The sequence below is a fragment of the Protopterus annectens genome, chromosome 5.part0, assembly GCF_019279795.1.
Source record: "Protopterus annectens isolate FY-2018-M chromosome 5.part0, PAN1.0, whole genome shotgun sequence".
Lineage (NCBI taxonomy): Eukaryota > Metazoa > Chordata > Ceratodontiformes > Protopteridae > Protopterus > Protopterus annectens.
Genome location: NC_056735.1, coordinates 1,305,364,289 through 1,305,389,272, shown reverse-complemented (window position 1 = coordinate 1,305,389,272; position 24,984 = coordinate 1,305,364,289). Strand labels below are relative to the sequence as shown.

Below are 24,984 nucleotides of genomic sequence, written 5' to 3'. Positions count from 1 at the left end.
TTCATAAATCTGTCTTAAACATAAATTACATAATATCCCATTTTCATGTATTAGCCAAGACTAATAAGACAAGTGATAACCGCACCAGCGCTCAATATTAACACTTTACACCAGATGATAACTGCACTAACGATGGTTATTAACACTTCACACCAGATGATGTACAGATGGCGCAGTGGTGCAGTGGTAGCGTTTTCACCTCACAGCAAAAGGTTCTCCAGTTCGATTCTTGGTTGGGGTGCCTTCTGTATGTAGTCTGCATGTCCTCCCTGCATTCGTGTGGGTTTCCTCCCATGTTACAAAGACATGTGTCTTGAGTGCTTCTCCCTGGGCCTCCACTGAAAATTGGCTTCATTCCAAGTCAGACTTTCCCAGTTAACAAATGTCAAATAAATAACTGATAACTGCACCAGCGATGGTTATTAACATTTTACACCAGATAACCGCACCAGTGATGGTTATTAACACTTTACACCAGATGATAACCGCAGCAATGGTAGTCATTAACACTTTACACCAGATGATAACTGCACTAACGATGGTTATTAACACTTCACACTAGATCCACAAACAGTGGGGCTGGAGGAGGCAGATTTAACAAAGGAGTCACAAAAGTGATTTTTGCAATCCTGAGGAGAAAACCAGGAAGTAGTGTTAAGCTGAGTTAGTGACCTAAGAGGAGTAGTTATACACTATCATTCCAAAATCACTTTGGATTACACTGATGCAGAGTTTGCTGTTCAAGGAAGACAGATGCTGCTTTTATTAACCACAGGGTTCACTTGGTTATCAAATTCTTTGAACTTAACAAGGTATTTAATGTCCAGAGGGTGTCATGCTCCAGAAAGATCAGGTCCTTATATTCCTAGGTTATCCAAGGTAATTTCTTGGATATGACTTGCCTTAATCTAAGATGGGCCATGTTGCTGAATAAGAAAGTCACGACTGAAATACTGCAAAACTGAGTTAGGGTTGACAGAGTACAATTGCCCCCATTTATTTATTTATTTAATTGATTTAGAGAACAAAGTGGAGACAACCCAGCCACTGGGGATGTACAAGCCAGTGCATTTCTTTGTGCCGGTCCCAAGCCCGGATAAATGGGGAGGGTTGCGTCAGGAAGGGCATCCGGCGTAAAACTTCTGCTAAAAATTACTGATGCGGAGAACTTTTCATAATTGCATACTGGATCGGTTGAGGCCCGGGCTAACAACGACCGCCACCAGTACTGTTAGCCAACAGGGTGCTGGCGGAAATTGGGCTACTGTTGGCCGAAGGAGAAGAGGAGGGCGAAGGCATGCCCGAAGGCAGGAAGATAGGAGGAAGGTTAGGAGTGTAGCAGTGAGGGTAGGAACTTTGAATGTTGGCAGTATGACTGGTATAGGAAAAGAGCTAGCTGATATGATGGAGAGAAGGAAGGTTGATATATTGTGCGTGCAAGAGACCAGATGGAAGGGAAGTAAGGCCAGGTGTTTAGGAAACGGGTTCAAATTGATTTATCATGGTGTGGATGGCTGGAGAAATGGGGTAGGGGTTATACTAAAGGAACAATATGCCAAGAGTGTTTTAGACGTGAAGAGAGTGTCTGACCGAGTGATGTTTATGAAGCTCAAAATTGATGGTGTAATGATGAATGTTGCTAGTGCATATGCTCCACAAGTTGGGTGTGCGATGGATGAGAAAGAGAAATTTTGGAGTGAGTTGGATGAAGTTGTGGTGAGTGTACCCAAGGGTGAGAGACTAGTGACTGGAGCGAACTTTAATGGGCATGTTGGTGAAGTGAACAGAGGGGATGAGGAAGTGATGGGTAGGTATGGTGTTAAGGAGAGGAATGCAGAAGGTCAGATGATTGTGGATTTTGCGAAAAGGATGGACATGGCTGTGGTGAATACGTATTTTAAGAAGAGGGTGGAGCATAGGGTGACGTACAAGAGTGGAGGAAGATGCTCACAGGTTGATTATATACTATATAGGAGGGCCAGTCTGAAGGAGATTGGAGACTGTAAAGTGGTGGCAGGGGAAAGTGTAGTTAAGCAGCATAGAATGGTGGTATGTAGAATGACGTTGGTGATCAAGAAGAGGAGGAGGAGTGTGAAAGCAGTGCCAAGGATTAAATGGTTGAAGTTAAAAAAGGGTGATTGTGAAGTGGAGTTTAGGGAAGAGTTAAGACAGGCACTGGGAGGCAGTGGAGAGTTACCGAATAGCTGGGTAACTACAGCAGAACTAGTAAGGGTGACTGCTAGAAAGGTGCTTGGTGTGACATCTGGACAGAGGAAGGAGGACAAGGAGACCTGGTGGTGGAATGAGGAAGTACAGGAGAGTATACAGAGGAAGAGGCTGGCAAAGAAGAAGTGGGATTGTCAAAGAGATGAAGAAAGTAGACATGAGTATAAGGAGATGAGACGCATGGCAAAGAGAGAGGTGGCGAAAGCTAAGGATAGGGCATATGGAGAGTTGTACGAGAGATTGGACACTAAAGAGGGAGAAAAGGACCTGTACCGATTAGCTAGACAAAGGGACAGAGCTGGGAAAGATGTGCAGCATGTAAGGGTGATAAAGGATAGTGAGGGAAAGGTACTCACAAGAGAGGAGAGTGTGTTGAGTAGATGGAAAGAGTATTTTGAGAGGCTGATGAATGAAGAGAATGAGAGAGAGAGAAGGTTGGATGATGTGGGGATAGTGAATCAGGAAGTGAAACAGATTAGCAAGGAGGAAGTAAGGGCAGCTATGAAGAGGATGAAGAATGGAAAGGCTGTTGGCCCAGATGACATACCAATGGAAGCATGGAGGTGCTTAGGAGAATTGGCAGTGGAATTTCTAACTAGATTGTTTAATGAAATTTTGGAAAGCCAGAGGATGCCTGAAGAGTGGAGAAAAAGTGTTTTGGTACCTATCTTTAAGAATAAGGGTGATGTGCAGAGCTGCAGTAACTACAGAGGGATAAAACTGATTAGTCACAGCTTGAAGTTATGGGAAAGAGTAGTGGAAGCAAGGTTAAGAAGGGAGGTGATGATTAGTGATCAGCAGTATGGTTTCATGCCAGGAAAGAGCACTACAGATGCAATGTTTGCTTTGAGAGTGTTGTTGGAGAAATACAGAGAAGGTCAGAAGAAGTTGCATTGTGTCTTTGTAGACTTGGAGAAAGCATATGACAGGGTGCCTAGAGAAGAGTTGTGGTATTGTATGAGGAAGTCGGGAGTGGCAGAGAAGTACGTAAGAGTGGTACAGGATATGTACGAGGGTAGTGTGACAGTGGTGAGGACTGCAGTGGGAGTGACAGATCCGTTTAAGGTGGAGGTGGGATTACATCAAGGATCAGCTCTGAGTCCTTTCTTATTTGCAGTGGTGATGGACAGGTTGACAGATGAGATCAGACAGGAGGCCCCGTGGACTATGATGTTTGCAGATGACATTGTGATCTGTAGTGAGAGTAGGAATCAGGTTGAGGAGACTCTGGAGAGGTGGAGATATGCTCTAGAGAGCAGAGGAATGAGGGTCAGCAGGGCTAAGACAGAATATATGTGTGTAAATGAGAGGGAGGGTAGAGGAATGGTGAGGATGCAGGGAGTAGAGTTGGTAAAGGTGGACGAGTTTAAGTACTTGGGATCAACAGTTCAGAGTAATGGTGAATGTGGAAGAGAGGTGAAGAGAGTACAGGCAGGGTGGAATGGGTGGAGAAGAGTGTCAGGAGTGATTTGTGACAGACGGGTACCAGTAAGAGTGAAAGGGAAGGTCTACAAGAGTGTAGTGAGACCAGCTATGTTATATGGGTTGGAGACAGTGGCACTGACAAAAAGGCAGGAGTCAGAGCTGGATGTGGCAGAGTTAAAGATGTTAAGATTTGCAATCGGTGTGACTAGGATGGATAGGATTAGGAATCAGTATATTAGAGGGTCAGCTCATGTTGGACAGTTTGGAGACAAAGCAAGAGAGACGAGATTGCATTGGTCTGGACATGTGCTGAGGAGGGATGATGGGTATATTGGGAAAAAGATGCTAAGGATGGAGCTGCCAGGTAAGAGGAATAGAGGAAGGCCTAAGATAAGGTTTATGGACGTGGTGAGAGAGGACATGCAGGCGGTTAGTGTGACAGAGCAAGATGCAGAGGATAGGAAGAAATGGAAAGAGATGATCTGCTGTGGCGACCCCTAACGGGAAAAGCCGAAAGAGAATGATGAGAGAAAAAGTGGAGGACCTGTACATCATATTTCTAGAAATGGTTTAGAAGTACATGTTCTGGAATTTGAGCTGAGACCAGCAAATGTAGGTTGTAATGTTGTAAATATGTGAGTCATAGTTCCAATGTTACCAGTATTTCATGAGAGAAGTAAAGTATCAGTTAGTATATTTTCTCTTATAGAGACTTCGAACTGCACTGGTATTGATCTTCATAAGTTGGGCCAGATCTTAATGGGACAAGAAGAACCATCAGCTATTGGCTCTAATTAACAGTACTGTCCCCAAGAGTAACAGTTCACCAGTAATGTTAGACGTAAGACATGAGAAAGAATCACAGAATCATCAGCACTACCTTTCAGTTAGTCAGGTGGGATACAGATGCATGCCATCGTCAAACGTCTAACAGTGGTACCTGACGCACATGATGAGTGAACCTCAGTGTACAAAAGCTTTAAGATGACAAGGGAAAAGACAGCAGAACAATGAGTCAAGATAAATAATGGCTGCCACTCCAGCATTTTTGTGACATCTGTCATACCAATACATTTTTCAACCCGGTGGAAGGATTGCTGAATCTTTTGTATCTTGCTGGAGCCATGCTTAAGTTACATTTAAACAGCGGTGTAGTACAGTATACAACAAACAGTATGAGAATGTATGTTAAAACTAAGGTAAAAAAGACTGTTGAAATTGCTCTTGTAATAGCAGTCACTTGTCAATAACAGGTTTCATGTTAGCAGTACTTAGGATACAACCATATCTTTGCTGAAAAATAAATTAGCACATGTTTTTTGTGCATCTTTATTAACTTACAATGAAGTTTTACTTTTGGTGTTCAAAGGGTCATAGTTGCTGAACACATAATGCTCAACGGTAAATGATTGTTCTCCTGCTCCTCTCCCTTCACGCACAGCTACATCCAAGTAAGACAGTCCCCTGAGTAGTTATTGGCTAGTTCTAAAGTTATCCAAGTAGGTATAGTCATCTTCTAATATCAGGTACTTGTACTTTCTCCCAAGTTAAAAAAATTGGGTGGTATTCATAGAAACTAGTGCAGTAGCACATCTCAAGCTACACAAACACACTAAGTTGCAGAATGAGAATTCATAATCATAGACTATTCACATAGTTCTGGATGTCATTAGTAACTGTTATGTATGAATATGAGTCAGTCAGCTGAGCATCCTATCATCCTGCACAAAGAAGAAGTGCAGGTTCTAAGAATAACACACAGAAGCACACACTTTCCCACCACTATGCACATGTAAATGTATATTAGCAGACAATAACACACACATTCAACAACATGCATGACTTAACCTTCCCCAGCCGCTACCTGATCAGGGAGGTTGAACAGAATACAGCCTCTACAATCTGCATCTGCTACCTTCAGCCATCCATTTTAGTACACTCAGACACTCGTACATGAAAACACACAGACACATATACAGGCAGACATTCTAAGGGAATCCAGTTTCAGTCAGCCTGGGATGACATGATCAATACACAAAGATGCTTTGCCAGAGATGGTCTTCATCTGTCACCCCTGGGATTTCAGCTACTGGCAAATGCTCTAGCCACCCCCATAGTGTCAATGGCATAGGCAATGTTACAAGGACAAAATTCATGGTGTAAAAATTTCATCAAAAAACAACCTCAAGGTTATGGTGCTAAATGCTAGGAGTCTTAGCATGAAACTACACTCACTGGAAGCAGTCCTCACATTGGAAGACGCAGACATCTGTGCAGTCACAAAAACCTGGTTCAAGGCAGGGGACAGCACCCATACAGGGTTAAATCTACTACCACACATTCCGACCATGAAAGGAATGCATGACAACTAAAGGAGGCAGTGTATCAACATTCATTAAAGACATTGTACCCATGAACTGCCACAAATGGCAGTCTACCTAATGCCGAATGTGTGATAAGAGACCTTGGGACCCAGGTGGACAGTACATCACCACAGTAGTCAGGAAATCCTATGTGGCACACGTCATCACAAAAGGGTTCTCAGTCAGGAAAAAAGAGGTCATTGTTCCCCTCTACTCGGCACTCGTTAGAGCCATTACAGAGTACAACGCCCCTTTTAGAATGTCCTTCACAAGACATCTGCAGCAGCTGGAAACACACACAATGGAAAGGCCACAGAAGTACCTCACAGAGGCTTACTGGCCTGTTTAGGTGTAGCATGTCCAGAACTGTTAGACATGCTACAGCTAAAGAAATACCAATCCCTCCGAGCTACACTCTCTAGGGACCTAAACCTTGTCAGCACAATAAACAGGGCATGCTGGAGGGATAGATTCCTGTCCCAGAGACTTCTATACTGCTACCCATCTAAGTCAAGCAAACTTCCTCATTAGGACTCTTCAAGAAAAATATTGATGAGAGGATGGGAAATAGGAAATACACCCCGGGGATCACTTCTGTGGCTCTACTCGACAGGGGCACAGAAAATTAACTTTCTTGGGTGGCGTAAACCAGGGAACCTTGTTGGCTAGGCTTACTTAGGCCCTTGGGCTGATAGCATAGTACCTACCTATGAACCTATAAAAACACCTTCACATTGGTTAAACAGTACGATTCCCTGGAGACACTTCGGGTGCAGTAGGACACATATACAAGTCATTGCCAGCTACAGGACCCCCTCCATGAGTCAAGACACCCACTCGGACTACTTGGATCTACTGGAAATCATCAAGGTACACCCAAACACCATGGTTATGGGTGATTTTAATTACCCATATCCATTGAATGGGTAAATTACTAGTGCTCAAACTCACTTGCCTAAAAGTTTCTTGAGTTCATTAACTGCAATTCCCTGGACCAGTTGGGGGACACCCCAACTAGGGGTGCCAACATTTTGGATCTGGTGCTTACCAATATGGGGGACTGCTGTAGCACCCCCATTTTGAGGTCTTCCCTTGTAAGATCTGACCAAAAATCAATCTTATTCAAAGTAACTATCACACCAGTCCCCCCCAGCAGCAACTAAACTAAAACATTTCTCCAAAGCATATTATAGCCTTCTAAGGGACGGTATAAATAGCTTCACTGTACCTCCCCCCTCAAATGTAACTGGCAACTATGCTGAGTTCTACATCAATGCTTTTTACAGAATCCTGTTTATCTGCATTGATGCAGCCGTACCTGAAAGGACCAAAACAAGTTCTTCAAGGAAGAGCAAACCTGTCTGGTGGGCAACTACATTAACAGGCTTTACAATAAGAGGAAGAAATTTTGTACAAAAGTAAGAGAGAGCATGCCCTAAACTGGAAAAACACTCCTTCCTCAGCTGAAACAAGCAAATAAGACTTCTTGCGGAGGTCTCCAAAGCAAACTACGAATCCAAATTAGCATCCTCAACTAAGGACAACCATAAGGCGTTCTTTAGTTACATCTGTAGCCTAAAAGGTAAGATGCAGATTTGCACCAAAATGGTAGTTAATACCACATACATGGAGCCTGTGGACATAGCAAAGCTTTTAGCTAACAGGTTCTGTGAAAACTTCAGTTTCCTGTCCCCACCACGCATACCCCATGACATTCCATCAACCTGTCCCCCACTTTGTATCTCTAGAGAGCAAGCCATAAATGCCCTCTCTAAGGCTAAAAACACAGCATCTATGGGACCTGATAACATCATAAGCTGCATCCTACATGGGCTCCATTAAGAATTAGCAGCATCATTGGGTACTCTTTTCACAGTCTAAGCACTAGCTTTGTCCAAGCTGAATGGAAAATGGCAACTGTTATTCCTTGCAAAATGGTGGTGCTTCCACTGACCCCCAGGAACTACAGATCTATTAACATGACTAGCCTTATCTGCAAGGCCATAGAGCGCATCATCATGGACCTTATCAGCAAAGATATAGGTAATCTCCAAACACCCAGCTACCTACAATACCCACCTACTCAGTTGAGATTCGTCAAAGGGAGATCATGCCTGTTCATAGGTTCATACTAGGCTATCTGCCCTAGGGCATTTATAAGCCTAGCCAGAGTGTGTTTGGCTTTCGCCACCCATTTTAAATGAATTTTGCTATGCCCTTTTTCGAGGTTAGTATACTGTGCCTCTGTCTAACAGTGACACAGAAGTGATACCCGGTGTAAACCTACTATCTCCCATCCAATCATCAAGATTCCTCTTGAAGACAGTCAATGAGGGACTCTGCCTAACCTGGACTGGGATTTTATTCCAGAGTAAAGGGAGCCTCTGGGATATGAATCTGTCCCTCCAGCATGTCCTATTTATTTCAGTGCTGAGGTTCAAGTCTCGAGCGTAGCTCGATGGGATTTGGATTTTCTGAGGTGCAGCATGTCCATTAATTCCGGGTTGGACATGGCTTTATACGTCAGGCACAGATCGCCTCTGAGCAGGCGGTATGCCACTGAGTAGAGCTTGAGTTGCATTAACTGGGCAGCATATGGCATCTGTTTGAGCCCTTTGATCCTCTTGGTGAGGTACTTTTGGGGTCTTTCCAGTTGCTGCAGGTGTCTGGTAAGGTACATCCCAAAAGGGGCACTGTACTCAATTATGGGCCTGATGAGGGATGTGTAAAGAGGCACAATGACCTCCCCTGATCTAGATGTGAATCCCTTCATGATTAGGTGGGCTATATAAAATGTTTTTCTAACCACTTTGGCCACGTGGTTTTCAAATGAGAGATTGCTATCAACTTGGGTCCCCAGGTCCCTAATTACTTCTTCCGATTTAATGGATTACCACCTATGTGGTAATTTGTGGGCACTTTGTTTTTGCCAAAGGGGATGACTATACACTTTTTGGCGTTTAGCTTGAGGCCATGGCTCTGACACCAGTTGTCTGTTTCTATGAGGCCCTTTTGTAGGATGCTTGTGTCGGCTGGAGAGTCGATTATGGTGCCTAGTTTGCAGTCATCTGTGAACTTGGTCAGTCACAGTCCTTCCGTGTTGGCCTGTACCTCCGAGAAATATATACCGAACAAGTGAGGTCCCAGGACTGAGGCTTGTGGGACGCCACTTGTAACTGGTTTGGAGTCTGACATGGCTCCAGCAATTCTAACCATGTGGGTTCTGTCCTTGTGCCAGTTTGCAACCCATCTAGTGACATAGGGGTTTATATTTAAACTGGTGAGCTTATCTATAATGCCCGAGTGGGGTATTGTATCGAAGGCTTTTGCGAGGTCCAGGTAGGCTGTGTGGACCACCTTCCCCTCGTCAATGGCCTTGGTGACTGTTTCAAAGAAATCGACCAGGTTTAAGAGGCAGGATCTGCCCTTAACAAAGCCGAACTGGGTACGATCCAGTGTCTGTAGGTCCCCAATATCTTTATTTATGAGGTCCATGATGATCCTTTCCATAGCTTTGCAGACCAAGCTAGTCAGGCTTATGGGGCGACAGTTTCCAGGATCCGTTGAGGCACCACCTTTGTGGAGAGGGACCACTGTTGCTGTACGCCACTCTTTGGGTACCTATCCTGTAGTAAGGCTGAGACTGAACAGTAGTTTTATGTTTGGGTTTAGCTCTTCTTGGAGTTTATGTAGGACGCAGCCCGGGACACCGTCTGGTCCCATTGATGCTGTGTTTTTTGCTTTGGAGAGGGCGGCTCTTACCTGAGCATTTGAGATGGCAGGGGGGCAGCACTCGGCTGGGATAGATATTTGCCCTTTTGGTGGGGGAAGAAGTTTGCACTGAACCTGTCAGCTAGGATGCTGGCAATGTCTGTGGGTTCGGTGTATTTATTGTCATTTTGGACTAATTCTGAGCATATCTGGGAATTCCTACCCAGGTTCCTAACATAACTAAAGAAAGCCTTGTGATTATCCTTAGTGTCCTGTGCAATTTTTCGCTCGAAGCTGGCCTTAGACGATTTTATGAGTGCCCGTAGTTTTTTGCTAATACTGATCAGAGATGCCTTCCCTTTTTGGGATTTTGCTCTATCGTGTAGTAGCTTCTTCCTTCTATTGTACAGTTTGTTTATGGCTGGGGTCCACCAGACAGGACGCCTGCCTTTGGAAGATTGGGTCTTGGTTTTATTTGGGATTGTATGATCCATGCATTCCTGAAGGTGTTCATAGAATGTGTTTATAAAGGATTCTGCGGTCTGGGCCGTATTTTCCACAGGCCCGGGGGCTTTGAAGGATTCCACCTTGGTTTTGAGGAGTGTGAAATTTGCTTTAGAGAAGTTTTTCTCTGTGGTTTTCTGGGCAGGGGGTGGGGTCGGGATGTGAAAATCCAGTGAGATTAGTTTATGGTCTGATCTTACCAGTGAGGGATACACTTCTGGTCTGGAGCATAGAGCCCCCATGTTGGTGATAATCAGGTCCAGTATGTTTTCCCCTCTTGTGGGAGTGGTAACAAGTTGTTCCATAGCATTTGAGTTTATAAATTCTAGGAACCTTTGTGCTAGGGTGTTGGAGCTAGAGTAATGCTCCCAGTTTATGTTTGGGTAGTTGAAGTCGCCCAATATAATGGTGTTTGGAGAGACCTTCATATTTTCCAGTGTTCTCAGGATGGCCGAGTGGGGTTCCTGGGTTTGGGAGGGTGGTCTGTAGCAGGCTATAAACTGGAAGGCAGTTTTACCCACTGTTAGTTGCACATGGATAGTCTCTGATGCTTCGTGCTGTGCCACCAACCTTGAGGTGTGGGTATCTTTGACGAATATTGATACTCCCCCTCCTTTTGTGGTTCGGTCCAAGTTTTGGGGCCGAAAAGCATGGTATGAGGTATAACCTGGTAGTGCTGCAGTGCTCTCAGGAGCCTTGAACCAGGTTTCTGTTGCTGCACAGATATCGATGTTCTCCATGCTAAGGAGAGTTTTGAGTGTGTGCATCTTGAGGTTTAGACTTCTGGCATTGAGTAACATTACTCTTAGTTTCTTATCCCTTATGATACCTATGGAGGTGGGTTTGTCATTTGAGCCTTGCCTAAAAAAGGCACTATGGGAGTGGCAAGAGCCTTTGCCAATATCCGAAAGCCCAGGGGTGACAGGTGCAAGCTGTCCCTAGCGAAGCATTGTGGCTTGTCGAGCATGTCATCCCAGGCTGACAGGCATTGGATCCCCTTTGAATGACACCAATACTTAAGCCAATTGTTGAAATTGATCATCTTGTCTTCATATTGCGGCATAATTCTTGGTGAGGGTAAGATGCTACTCAAGGTTAGGGTCATACCAGCCTGGGCTACATGCTCAGAGAGCTCCTCTATGTCTCTTTTCATGTAGTCCAGCATGGTACATCTCAGGTCATTCACACCAGCATAGACAATGACTGAGTCATATTTGTACTTGCCTTGGAGTGACCTGAGTGCTTGTGTTATGTGGCGGATCCTAGTGCCCGACAGGCAGCTCACCGTGACCTTCTCCTTGTTCAGCCTGGTGAGCGGGACGTCAGTGCAACTGATGATAGAGTCACCTCTTACAAGTGTATCAGGTGTGTTGTTTAGCCTTAAGGGCTGTGACTGTTCGGCACACTGGCTTTGTGAGCTATGTGTTGCACATGTTTTGTTTTGGGGTAGCGGTTGCTTGGGTGTCTGCTTTGGAGGTCTCTGCTGCTTAGGCAGATTTTTATTTAGAGCCTCCGAGTAAGTTTTTGTGTGTTTATGTGTTTGGTTTGCTGTCGTGGTAGGTCTATGTGAGACTGGAATTGTAGTGAGTGTGGTTTCCTTCTCCTCCTGACTTGGTTACGCCAGTACTGAGTTGAGAGAGCTTAGCCTCCAGTTTGGCCATATGGTTGCATCTCTCACATGTGTTGGAATTTGTTGGGAGGAGGAGTGGGTTGTCTGTGTACGAGGCAGTTGTAACATTGCCTCAAGATTCCCAGATTCACCAGCTGGACCACAGAGGAGATTGACAACTGACCTTTGGACATGCTAGAATAGTATTGGAAATTCCTTTGTAATTGAAAAAAAGGGCCAATGGGGAACAAGGTACTCAAGGGGAGTTTGTGAGGGTGTAGTGCTTTTATTTTTTTAGTGCTGACTTATATAATTGCTTTAGTGAGCAAGTGCCAGGCTTTAGAGTAGGAATAGGGTGTTTATTATGAGAACTAGATCAGTTCTAAGGGAAAAAGTGAAGAGCAGACTTTGTGCAGCCGAGAATGGTTTAAACCCAATTAAGTGGAGCTGCCCGATGCTGCGCTATGTGCAAAATCGCACAAAGCCGCGCCAAAGCGGGTTTTATACAGGGGGACTTGAAAGAGCTAGAAATTGGCCCAAAACAGCCAATAGACTACCAGATTCTTGTGCTGGGAACACTCCTCCAAGGATAGATAGGCTGCTCTAATCTCCCCACTGCCATTGGTGAACAAAGAAGCCTCCCTTTATCCAAGAAAGGAAATAAGCAACACAGGAACTTTCCAAAAGTCCAGAATACAACAAACGCTGTATTTGGAGTACTCTAGGACAGGAAAGACTGGAAACAAGGATATTTTTTTTTTCTTTTTTGCAACAAACAGCAGGAAAATGCAATAAATATGTAACACAGGCTAGCACACTTGCATGTGCAGCCTCAACAGGTATATGCAACAAACAGGACAAACTTTAAAAGTGTAGGTGCAAAAACAACTTTAAACAGTTTAAAACAGTTCAAGAAGCAGAAATACTTGCTGTTTAGCTAGATTGGACAGTTGCCCAGGTAGTAGCAGAAAAAAAAACACTTTCATCAGGTTAGCAGTCGCTTTTTTAGCCTCTCTGCTACTAGCACCACTCTGCAGGACCACGAGGAGCTTGGCTGAGTAGTAACAAGTGCAAAAACTACGCCAAAGCGGGTTTTATACAGGGGACTTGAAAGAGCTAAAAACTGGCCCAAAACGGCCAATAGACTACCAGATTCTTGTGCTGGGAACACTCCTCCAGGGATTGATAGGCTGCTCTTAGCTCCCCACTGCCACTGGTGAACAAAGAAGCCTCCCTTTATCCAAGAAAGGAAATGGGCAACACAGGAACTTTCCAAAAGTCCAGAATACAGCAAAGCCTGTATTTGGACTACTCTAGGTCAGGAAAGACGGGAAACAAGGATAATTTTTTTTTTTTTTTTTTGCAATAAACAACAGGAAAATGCAATAAATATGTAACACAGGCTAGCGCACTTGAGTGTGTAGCCTCAACAGGTAAATGCAACAAACAGAACAAACTTTAAATTACAAGGGCAAAACAGCGCTAAAGCTGGCTTTAAAGCAGGGGGTTAGAAAGAGATAGGAAATGGCCCAAAACGGCCAATAAACTACAAGTCACTGGGACGGAACCACTCCTCAAGGGACAGATAGGCTGCTCAGAGCTCCCCACTCTCACTGGTGAACAAAGAAGCTTCATCCTATCCAAATAAGGATATGGGCAGCACAGGAACTATGACACAGCCCAGATATCAGCAATACCTGAAGACTGGACTATTCTAGTTCAGTAAAGGCGGGAAACAAGGATATTTTTTTTATTTTTTCATTTTTTTTTTACAAAGTAGCAGAAATTAGGTACAGAAACACAGTAAATGCTTTAATTCGGCTAGCACACTTGAGTGTGTAGCCTACCAGTTAAACTAAGCAAAAACAAACTTTAAAAGTGCAAAAAAACTCAGAAATATAGGCAGGAATGCAATAAAACAACTTTGCAGAGCTTATTTAGTTAAAGAAACAGAGAATCTCGAGAGACTTGAACATCAGCACTGAAATAAATAGGACATGCTGGAGGGACAGATTCATAACCCAGAGGCTCCCTTCACTCTGGAATAAAATCCCAGTCCAGGTTAGGCAGAGTCCCTCATTGACTCTTTTCAAGAGGAATCTTGATGAGTGGATGGGAGATGGTAAGTTTACCCCGGGTATCACTTCTGTGTCACTGTTAGACAGAGGCACAGTATACTAACCTCGAAAAAGGGCATAGCAAAATAAATTTAAAATGGGTGGGAAAGCCAAACACACTCTGGCTAGGCTTATAAATGCCCTAGGGCAGATAGCCTAGTATGAACCTATGAACCTAAGTCTATATATACAGAAAAGCAGCTAAAACACACAAACACTTCAGATGCAGTACAATCTAGAGCACTTGGGTTGTAGCAATATTAAGGCAATTACAGTTATAATAAATGCTCTGAAAGATACTCTATATTTCCAAAATGTTTGAGAAGCACAGTCAGAACACAAGGAGATTCAGGCAAAAAAAATGTTTTTTTTTTTAAAGGGAAAAAGGAGAAACAGAAGGCCTTATCCAATGTTCTCTCTGTATTAGGTAGAATGAGCTAATGACACTAGACAGGGAGGCGTGTCACAGATCAGATTTACAGTAGGGGCGGGCAACTGCAAAGCCACGAAGTATAAAAGCAAGACACCAACTGGGAGGGGGGTGAGGACAAAAAACAATAGCCTACAGACAGTAAGCAATACAGAAAGCCACAAATGAAAGTTTTTAAACAGATAAAGATTTGTAAAGATACAGAATGCTTTTAACTGCAATCAAATCAGTTACTTGTGTAGATTAGAAAGTCATCACTTCCACATCTTGAACCCAGGACCTATACACTACAATCACAGCAACGCACTTCTACACCATCTAAACCTGGTGGACTTCTTCAAGACAGTCACCAGAGAACTGAACAAAGACAAAGCTGTGCATACCGTCTACCTGGACTTAGTCAAGGCTTTTGACACTGTTCTCCACTCAGGCATTATTGACAAACTCACCCAACCAGGTATCACCCCTTATATTTGGAAATGACAACATAGAACAAACAAGCTCATTGTTATCCTAAGAAACAAATTAAAACTAAAAAATCAAAACTTAAAAAATCAAACATATTCAACAAATAGAATATACAGGTCATACTCCATGTTAGTAATAACAATTTTAAAAAATAATGAAAAGCTGCCAAGACATCAGCATGAAAATGAAATAAATTATTTAAAAAATATAAAATTATAATAACAAAATTTGTATATATACAACATGAAGGTCAATCTAATGGTGACTCAAGGAATGAAAATAAATTCATGTAAAGCAACTATAAGGGGGGGAAGGGGGGGGAAGGGGGGAAAAGAAAAGGGAAGGTACCTCTCACCCAAAATAATAATTACTAGACTCAGATCACAGCTGAATGACAGAAGATGTATATTTTTTGTACATATAGCTACTTCAATGTAAAAAACTTAGCAGTACCCTGTCACAAGTGGTACATCAGCATAAGAACACGTAATAATTATAAGGACCATGGTAAGAAGTGAATATGGAAATGGAGGGGCAATATGTATGCGTGAACTAATGATATGAACATACGGAGAAGAGCACTACCTCAAGTAGCTCCTCAGCTTAAGTACTGCTGAGATGTTGCAGTTTTCATTCTCTTTGTTGAATATGTTTGATTTTTTTAAGTTTTGATTTTTTTAAGTTTTAATTTGTTTCTTAGGATAACAATGAGCTTGTTTGATCTATGTTGTCATTTCCCTTTTGCTTTGTATAAAAGGGGTGTGCGCTTTACTTTATGTTTATTTTTACTTTTTCTGAGGAAGCCACTGTAGCGGTGCCAAGCTTGTTATAAATAAAATAAAAAATTGCTAAGATTACGCTTTGTTGCTTTGCTGTACAAAGGTCTCCGCGTGCATTTTATCACCCCTTATATTGTTAGGTGGGTCGCTAACTAGCTCACAGGTAGAACCCATACAGTGAAAATAGGGGAATCCATCTCTGAAAGCAGACCCATAACCAGTGGTGTTCCACAGGGGATCAGTTCTGGGACCTCTACTGTTTGAATCTATTTCTCCAAAGTACAAGCAAAAACTAAAGGTTTGTGGCTGACAAAGTCTGCTGATGACTGCAAACTGGGAGTGGTCATAGAATTCCCAAACGATGTCAACATCCAACAAGGGGGCATTATGTAAACAAATGACTGGTGCCAAAGTCAAACCACATCAATAGAAACACATTAAACACACACTCAGTGATGAGAGACCTGGGCACACAGGTTGACAGCAACCTCACCTTTGCTCACCATATGTCCACAGTGGTAAGAAGGGCATTCTATACTGCCCATCTCATAAATAAAGGCATTGTCTCCAGAAAAAAAAGAAGTTATAATCTCCCTGTACTCTTCCATCATCAGGTCAATAATTGAGTACAATTCTCCTTTTGGTTTGTACCTTTCCAAACCCCTGCAGCTACTGGGGAGACCACAAAAGTTCCTCATAAGGAGAATTCAAGGTATTCAGCATCTATCCTATGTGGATCAGCTGAAATCACTATCATGTTACTCTGTTTTATACAGACTACTCAGAGGTGATCTCTGCCTTGCATATAAGGCAATTTCTGACTCTGCTTTATTGGAAATGCTGCATATCCACAAGTCAAATGGTACATGGGTTACTCACTCTAAAGACCTTAACCTGCTATGTGACATTAATAGAACCTGTTGGAGGGACAGCTTTGTCTCCCAGAGGTTACCACACCTGTGAAATAGACTCCTAATTCATGTCAAGTTGAGCACCTCTTTGGTCCTCTTCAAGGTCAATCTGGATGAATTGATGGGTAACTGTAAATTCACCATGGGGGTTTCACCTGTGTCTCTCTCTTGTACAGGGATAATAGGTGCTGACTGTGGAAACAAGGGCAGAACTTGGCTCGGCTTGCAAGGGCCCTAGGGTCATTAGCCTAGCAACCCCCAATGATCCTATGACAGAGAGATAGACAGACATTTGCATATGTAGTGCTAAGGCAGTACAGCTACCATCTCACTATCCATACCAGCTTCCGGATGCAGTCATTCAACTTGCAAAGACACACATGTACATGTGCCCAGAATAAGAATTCATGCACTTATATAGCCCTTACAAACACAAACGTACAAATATAGCCTTTCATATACTCATTACACATTACATCTGAGCAGAGTAAAGCTGCCCTGCTTCACCTGTGCAGACTCACCCATAAGAATGTATAGGTTCATTGTAGCTAGTAACTGTGTGAACTCCACATTCTGTGAACAGTTCTACATGGATCATGCATAGTACGTATATCCATGAATTGTCCTACTATATATACACAAGTCTTGTATGCAAATTAGCCTCAACTGAATGCATATTATGAGCGATTCCCAAAGCAAATCTATTCCATCTAGTTTTCTAATAAAAAATGATGCTGTACTGATGTTGCCCTTACAAGTAAACATCAATATACAAATATAAAAATCAGTAATCTATAAAATGAAACCACCTGCATCCGAAAGAAGGAAATATAGCAAATCAAGTAAAGCCACATAAGCAGAAAGACATGCTTATCATGGTACAAATATCTGTACCTTTCAAAATGCTGGTACAACTGGCCAACAAACAGACAAGATTATTCTTTAAACAAAAATGCACCAATTCAGTCAAATACAGAGTCAAAGGAGCATAATCTAGAAATATAATTACCTCCACTTCATGTGTTTGTGGTATATTCATATAAAAGCTTTTAAAACCTATTCTCAGCAAGCATAGCATATTCCCACTTAATATTAGAAGTCTTTTGTAAAAAATGGAACTATATTTTATAAAGGAATCCTTTTCTCAAATGACTCCATTAAACTGTCACTACTAACCTTACCAATGTGTCAACCAGGAGGACTGCTGACCGATTTTTGTATTTTGGGAAGGCAATAAAATAAAACAATACATAATAAAGCAATACATTCCTAAACGTTGAATAACTCCATCAGAATATCACTATTTGTGAGATATTTTACATTAGATATCATGTACAATTTCAAATAATTTTACAGCCTTAGCATAAACTTCAATATAAACAACTGAATATTTATGATTGTTACTTTCTGCTATGGAATAGGCTCCCCATCAACATAAAACAGAGTTCATCCCTGTCCATTTACAAGTGTAATTTAGATGTATGGATGGGAAAGAGAAGATTTAACCCATGACTGCCCCTGTACTACTAATGGACAGATGCAGCTCCAAAATGCTTTATCCCATGCATGGATCTCCTCAAATTGGATAGGTCATTTGAGTACAAAAAGGGAAATTGGCTAGGCTTAAAATGGCCGACAAAGGCAGCTAGCCTAGTACTTACCTATATACCTATGAACATGTCATTAAAGTGGTCTAAACACATAGCATGCATAATAATTTTCTTGTCACAGGCAGCCTGTTTTATAACCATGTGACAATTGTCACTCAACGCAGATAACAGCAATCAAGGATTTTTCTCCAAATTAAAGCAAATAGGCTTTTTGTTAAATTGTTTAAATATCAAATGTAACTTATTGTCAAGTATAAGAGAATGCTTTTACAGTCTCATTCACATATGGCGGAATAAAAGTACTACTCACTTTTAATTGATTTATATTTAACAAACAATGATCATACTCAAATGACCTATCCAATTTGGTTATAGATTAGCCTTACCCATCCCATGGTCAGTAATTACATTTTACCCCTAATGAGAATAACTGGGATCATACCATAGATAATTTGAGTGACTGTAAGCATATAAATATTGATAAAAAAAAAAAAAAAAATCTGCCATCAAGTTCTCTGCAACTCTCAAATTTATTAACCCTACTTGTTTTTACAAACTATATTGTATGTATTTTTACTTTGTAACCTTTATTTGCATTGTGTAACCTATATTGTATTATACTGTTCTTGGAGCTTTTCTCCCCGGGCCTCCACTGAAAATGGGCACTTCCTGGCCCAGTGGACTTCCCCGGTAATCAAACTGAAACAAATAAATAAATAAATAACTAAATAAACTTCTTGATATCCATGTCTTAAGTGCATAGCATAAAAGTTTATATTTTTATGTGTTGGAGATGTAGTTGTCAAGAAATTTACCTGAAAATTAAAGCAAAAAAAAGTTTGAGAGGTGAATCTTGACATCTCACTCAAGAACAAATAACACAATCATAATTCTTTGTAGTACATGAAGCTTTAGCTGCTCTGATGATAGCTACAGAAAAAAAATTGGAATACAAAGTGCTTTAAAGTTGTAAAAGCTTTAAAACATTTAGTACTGCCAATATAGACAGTGACCAAAAACTAAATATTAATAAAAAATAAACAATAAACTAACTCTGAGGAACAAAATGGCTTTAAGAGGGCAGGACTTCACTCTGCCATATACTGTGTGTGTGAGACAGTGAAATGTGTATTACAGCGTGTAAAGTTGTTTTAGCTTACCATTGCTCTGTAGTGGGCAAAATTGGCTGCTGCGAATACAGCATAATAGCTTAACAAAACCTTGGTTAAGCACCTTTCTTACATCAGAATAGTGCATAACATTTATTTTCCGAATTCAATACAAGTCAGTTATGATCAGAGATATGACAGTAATCCTTTATAAAACTGATGTTAAAATTGGTTTTCATTGCTCATAGATCCTTGCTAGGCTTTTGATCTGTGGGGATCTTAAGTTATTATTCAACATTTGCTGACCTTACCTTTGCACAATGACATGTGGTGCCCAAACTGCCGATCATTACCTCTGAACATTAAGGAACTATTTTACTTCACTTCAGACGAGAAAAACACTTAAAAATTTCAGTTTTTCATACACTGACATCACTGAGGAAAACAATGAACTTTAATCTTAGTGGCAACAGTATATTAAAACATGAATTACATCCACAGACTTTAATGTGCGCACCACCATTCATGCAAGAAGGTGCCCCATTAAAGTACAAGGACGCAATGCACATTTACCAAAAGGTAATGCCATGGGAGAAAGTACTACATTTATTTGGAGAGTGGTTTAAGAACAAGTTTGCAAAGTTATTTATTAAAAACAGCCCAAATAAAAAAGTACAAGCAAGTGGAAAAATACATCACAGCACTTGATCACTCATCAAATGCCACGATGCATTTAATAACATTGAAAAATAACTCTAAGAAACCTAGCCTTACATTCCCGTAACAACTTTTAGTCCTGATATTTTGCATTCAAACAAGGCAGAAGCAGGCAGAACAAAGAAATGTTGGGGAATTTACTTGTTGCCCCTCTCTGTGAGAAACATGGTATCTAAACCAGGGGTAAATTTGCAGTTTCACATCCATTTGTCCAAATTCATTTGAATTGAGTAAGACAAGTACTTTGCTTTATGTGGAGTAGAAAATGGTTCCATAAAAGAGGTATTCTCTATGATACATACCTAACATGTTCTATGTTGTAGAAGTGACCGAGAGCCCTTTAGTGGGTGTTCACATTACAACTGGACTGGAAAATGTATATGTCTGACAGGACAGGGTCTGATGAGGCACTATACACGAGGCGGAGATCATGTCTTAGTAGCCTGTATGATACAGAGTAAAGGGACAAGACTTTGAAACGTCTGCATAGTTTTATGAGATTTAGGCCCTTGTGTTTTTTCAGTGAGAAAGCATTGTAGTTGCTCCAGATGCAGCAAGTTTTTGGACAGGTACATATATTCAATAATCAGCCTGATGAGAGCCACAAATAGTATATTTGGTGTGAATATTGAATTAAACTGAAAAAAAAAACACTTTTTCCCCCTTTTAATGTGATCCCTCAGAACTGATGATGGCACGTGAAGATGTTTTATGTAAACCCCACTACCACCCACCACCACAAGTACTTTAGGATAAGTTAGCAAATACAGTTAGATTTGGAAACATATTCAGTCCTAAGTTCAGAAGGCATGACGTTCAGGAATGAGGGAAGCAAATGCAGTAGCAAAAAAAAAGAATAAGAAAGGAAAAAAACATTCTAGGTTAAAATGTATTAATTTAGGTCATTATAACTATCATAGTGAGTATATCTGTAACCATGACACTCAATAAATCCCATATGCAGAAGATAATAGTCAAGTCTTGGAAAAATTTCCTTATGACATACTTCTGAACAGAACAAACATAATTTACATATGAACAAAACATGTTTAAACGTTTTTTTTTTACAGCAGTAGTGTTCAGAGGAATTGCCTTCTCAGTATCCTCAAATTTATATATAGTAACTGTGTGTTGCAGAGCAACATTAATGAACACGCTAACCTTTCCAAATATATATGTTTGACCTGGAGTTAAAGTACAGGGGGTATGGGGGGTCTCTCACATCAGAAAATTAAGCAGTCAACAGACAGGTGTAAATGAAGACATTGAGGGCATTGTACTTCATATGCAAAGTTACTGCTTTACTTATTTATTTTATATTTATCCTTTATTGACCAAGTTAGTCTTGCTGGGCTAGTAGCCTTATTTCAGGGGAGACCTGAGTGATATCTATACTGCTATGGAAATTTGGCAAGGGCACTGGGGAAATTCCCCTACTCTCGGTAGTGGGGAAGGATTTGTGTGTTACACATTCTTACTTCATGTTTCCTGTCCAGCAGCAGAGGAAGCCAGGAGGAACAGGGAAAATATGGCTGCTTCAGCATTGGCTGAAAAGGAAACAAAGGTTGATGAAAATGTAGTTGAAATGGTAGAATTGCTACCATAATTTTTTTCTGATGCTGTGAATGCAGAAAAAACAGTGATATTGGAAGAAAAGGGGAATATAGCTGTAACAGAGAAGGATTCAGAAGAAAACTTTTAGAAGAGATTGTTTGAAAGAGAGACAGTTACCTCTGAGAAATGCATAATTACACCCCTCCTATTGGGAGGGTTGTGGGATGATTATTTGGAAGAAATGGTAAACCACAGTGAACCAGAAAGTGGAGCAGCAATTTCATGGAGTGACATCATGAAGAAAAAGGAGAAGATGAGACTGTGCCAGAAAAACATTCAAGAGACAAGAACTTATGCACAAAATGTGGGAGAAAGAGCAAATAAGAAATAAAAGAAACAAAAAAGAAGTATACAATACGTGTGAGCTTTTGATATTCATGGTAATAGGGTTTTTGTGAAATACTGGGGTCAACCAAAAACTTGTTATTTTTGTAGGGAAAATGATAATTTAATCAATGAATGTGATATAAAAATATATGTTATTTATGTAGTAAAACAGGGCATAATGCAAAAAAAGTGATTTAAAGTGCAAAAAAATGTGGCAATACTGGTCATTCATGGCTAGAATGTGAAATGAATGTGCAAGAAAATGAAAATTAAGTTATAGAATAAAGAGATAGTAGAATGTGATAACTGATAAAGAGGTTATACATGAAGTTAAAGAAAGTAACAAGGAAAAAGAAAGAGGAGACAAGTGAGGAAAAAACTGCTTGGTGCACAGTAAGAAATAAAAATAATTTGATAGGGAAAAGAGTTAAAGAAAGGAAAAGAAAATTCAAAAACAATGTTTAGAGAAAATAAGAAAGGAAAGGGATAAACATTTTATTATACTAACTGTTCTTAAAAGTTGAAAATATTAGCTTTAAATATGAACAGTATGAAAAATCTTAAAAAGAGAAAAGGTATACTACAATGAGTGCTGCAGTAGATGCACATATTATTGTTTTAGAAGATATCAGATTATTAACAGAGGAAGAAATAACACAAACTGAAAAACTTTGGCATGGTATGGTAATTTGCAACATGGGAAAGAAACATGCTTGGGCATATATATATTATGTCAAGAAAGCATTAAAATACTAGATGTAACCATAGTGGAACTAGGATGAACTACAGTAATAAACGTGAGATGGAAAAAAAGATGTGTATAGAAGTATAGCTTTATATGCATATGTAACAAAATAGAGAGAGAAATGATGTTTAAAAATATTCTTGAATATGTTTGTATAAATATGGACATTATAGTGGTGCTTTTAATTGTAATTTAAAAAAAAATAAAGAGCAATTGTGGTGTTAAAATGGCTAAAGAAATTATGAGAAGTGGAAAGTTAAGTGTATGAGAGAATTACCACTGGACCTATAAAAGGAATGAAATTATGACAGAAACTGATTATTTTTTAATATCTGATAGTTTAAAAGTTATAAGAAAGGAATTAAGTATGTTGGATTTTCAGATAATTTGGCAATATGGGTTAAAGTACAGGAAAATAAAGAATATATAAGAATAGGAAATGGAATAAAGAGAATTAATGACAATGAATTAGATTTAGATGAGAAAAAAGAACTTGTGAAATTATAGAAAAATCATATGACTATGAGGGAGTTTATGAGAATTGGTCTGTTTGGTGGCTTAATCTTAAAGAGAAATATAAAAGTATTTTTAGAATGCATAAGGAAGAAAAAAAGAAAATAAAAGAGAGATTAAGATATTAAGTCAAGAAATATTTAGAGACTTAGAGAAGAAAAAATCATTTTATGAAAAAGCAAGAGAAACATATAAAATGAATCAAATTAAAATTAAAAACTTGTTATATAAGCAAAAATATTGTTTACAAGGAAAGAAATAAGAGGTAGCTCCATATTTGAGTAAAATAATAAAAGAAGGAAAAATAATAAGAAAATTAAAAAATAAGGAAGGTAAGCAAATAAGACAGCAAGAAGGAATATAAGAAATAATTAAAGAATATGTATTGGAATTATTTGTTAAGACAGAAGAAAACATAGAACAAATTTATAAAGATGAAAAATTAAATAAGGAAGATAATGAGTATTTAGAACAAAAAATAACCATGAAAGAATTGAATGGAATTCTAAAAGATATTAACATAAATTCTGCAACAGGACTGGACAGAACTGAATATGGTATGTATAAAGAAATGAAAGAGTGGCAAAAATCATTTTTACAGAAGTTATGAATGAATGGTTAGAAACTGTAATAAAACAGATATGTACAGGAGTTGTAAAAATTATACTTTAAAAGGAAATAAAGAGGAGATAAAAACTGGAGACCTATAACACTGAATATAATTTTTTAATGAGAATAATAACAAAAAGGTTACAGAAAAAAATGGATAGAATATATGACCAAAATGCATTTGGAAGAAAAGGAAAACAAAGTCAAGAGTTATTATGGATAATAAGAGAAATAATTGATGGTATCATAAATAAAAATGTAGACGTGAACGTTATGATAGGGGATATAAGTAAAGTTTATGATAATATTCAATATAAATCATTATGTGGAATTTTGCAGGCATATAACATAAGCAAAAAATATTACAAGCAATAAAATCGGTTTATGAAAGGAACTATGTGAAATTAAATGTAAATGGCTGGATTAGGAAGAAATAAAAATAGAATGTGGAATAAAGCTGGATTGCCTACCTAGTTGTGTAATTTTCTCATTAGATATGAATGTAATAGTGAAAGAAATTAATAAAATGTCAATTAGTGGTGGATACAAAATGATGAAGGAAGTACAATTGCCAATAATGTATATTTATTTATTTATTTATTTATTTATTTGCAGTTGGTTTACCAGGATAGTCCATTGGGCCTAAAAGAACCCATTTTCAATGGAGTCCTGGGGAGAAAAGCTCCAAAAAACTGACATACAGACTAGGTACATACAATTGAAAAAGCTCTTAAAGCAAACGGACAGACAAGGTACAAACAATAGATAGCTAAGATACTTATACAAATGTAAAAGAGAATACAGTCATTGATTTTGCATTTGAGGTACATTCAATAATGCAATCTTATAGAAATGAAGTAAAATAAATGTGAGGTGTGTTAGGGCTTTAAAGAGGTAGAATTGTTTTGTTGTATAGTGTAGTTAGTTATGAAGGGAGTAATAAGTTATGTAGGCTTTGTTGAATGGCATATGAATGAATGGAGGATGAAGAGTTCCACATTTTTATGATGGATGGGAACAAGAGCATTCCCATTGGGACTTAAGATGTGTGTGAAGGGATTTTTTGAACATATAAAGATTAGAGATGGTACGAATGGATGGTGGGAGTGAGTTCCAAAGACGAGCTAGGTTAAAGGATAGTAGGTTTTTGCCAGGGGGACGTGTTGGTTTATGTACTTCTAATAGGTTTTGATTGTT

At 39.8% G+C, this 24,984-nt stretch overlaps 1 protein-coding gene across 2 annotated transcripts in view; it reads right to left on the bottom strand.

The window, feature by feature from the left end:
- Nucleotides 1-24,984, bottom strand: part of RASA3 (RAS p21 protein activator 3) — a 1,807,402-nt gene that overhangs the window by 931,601 nt on the left and 850,817 nt on the right. The window lies entirely within an intron of this gene.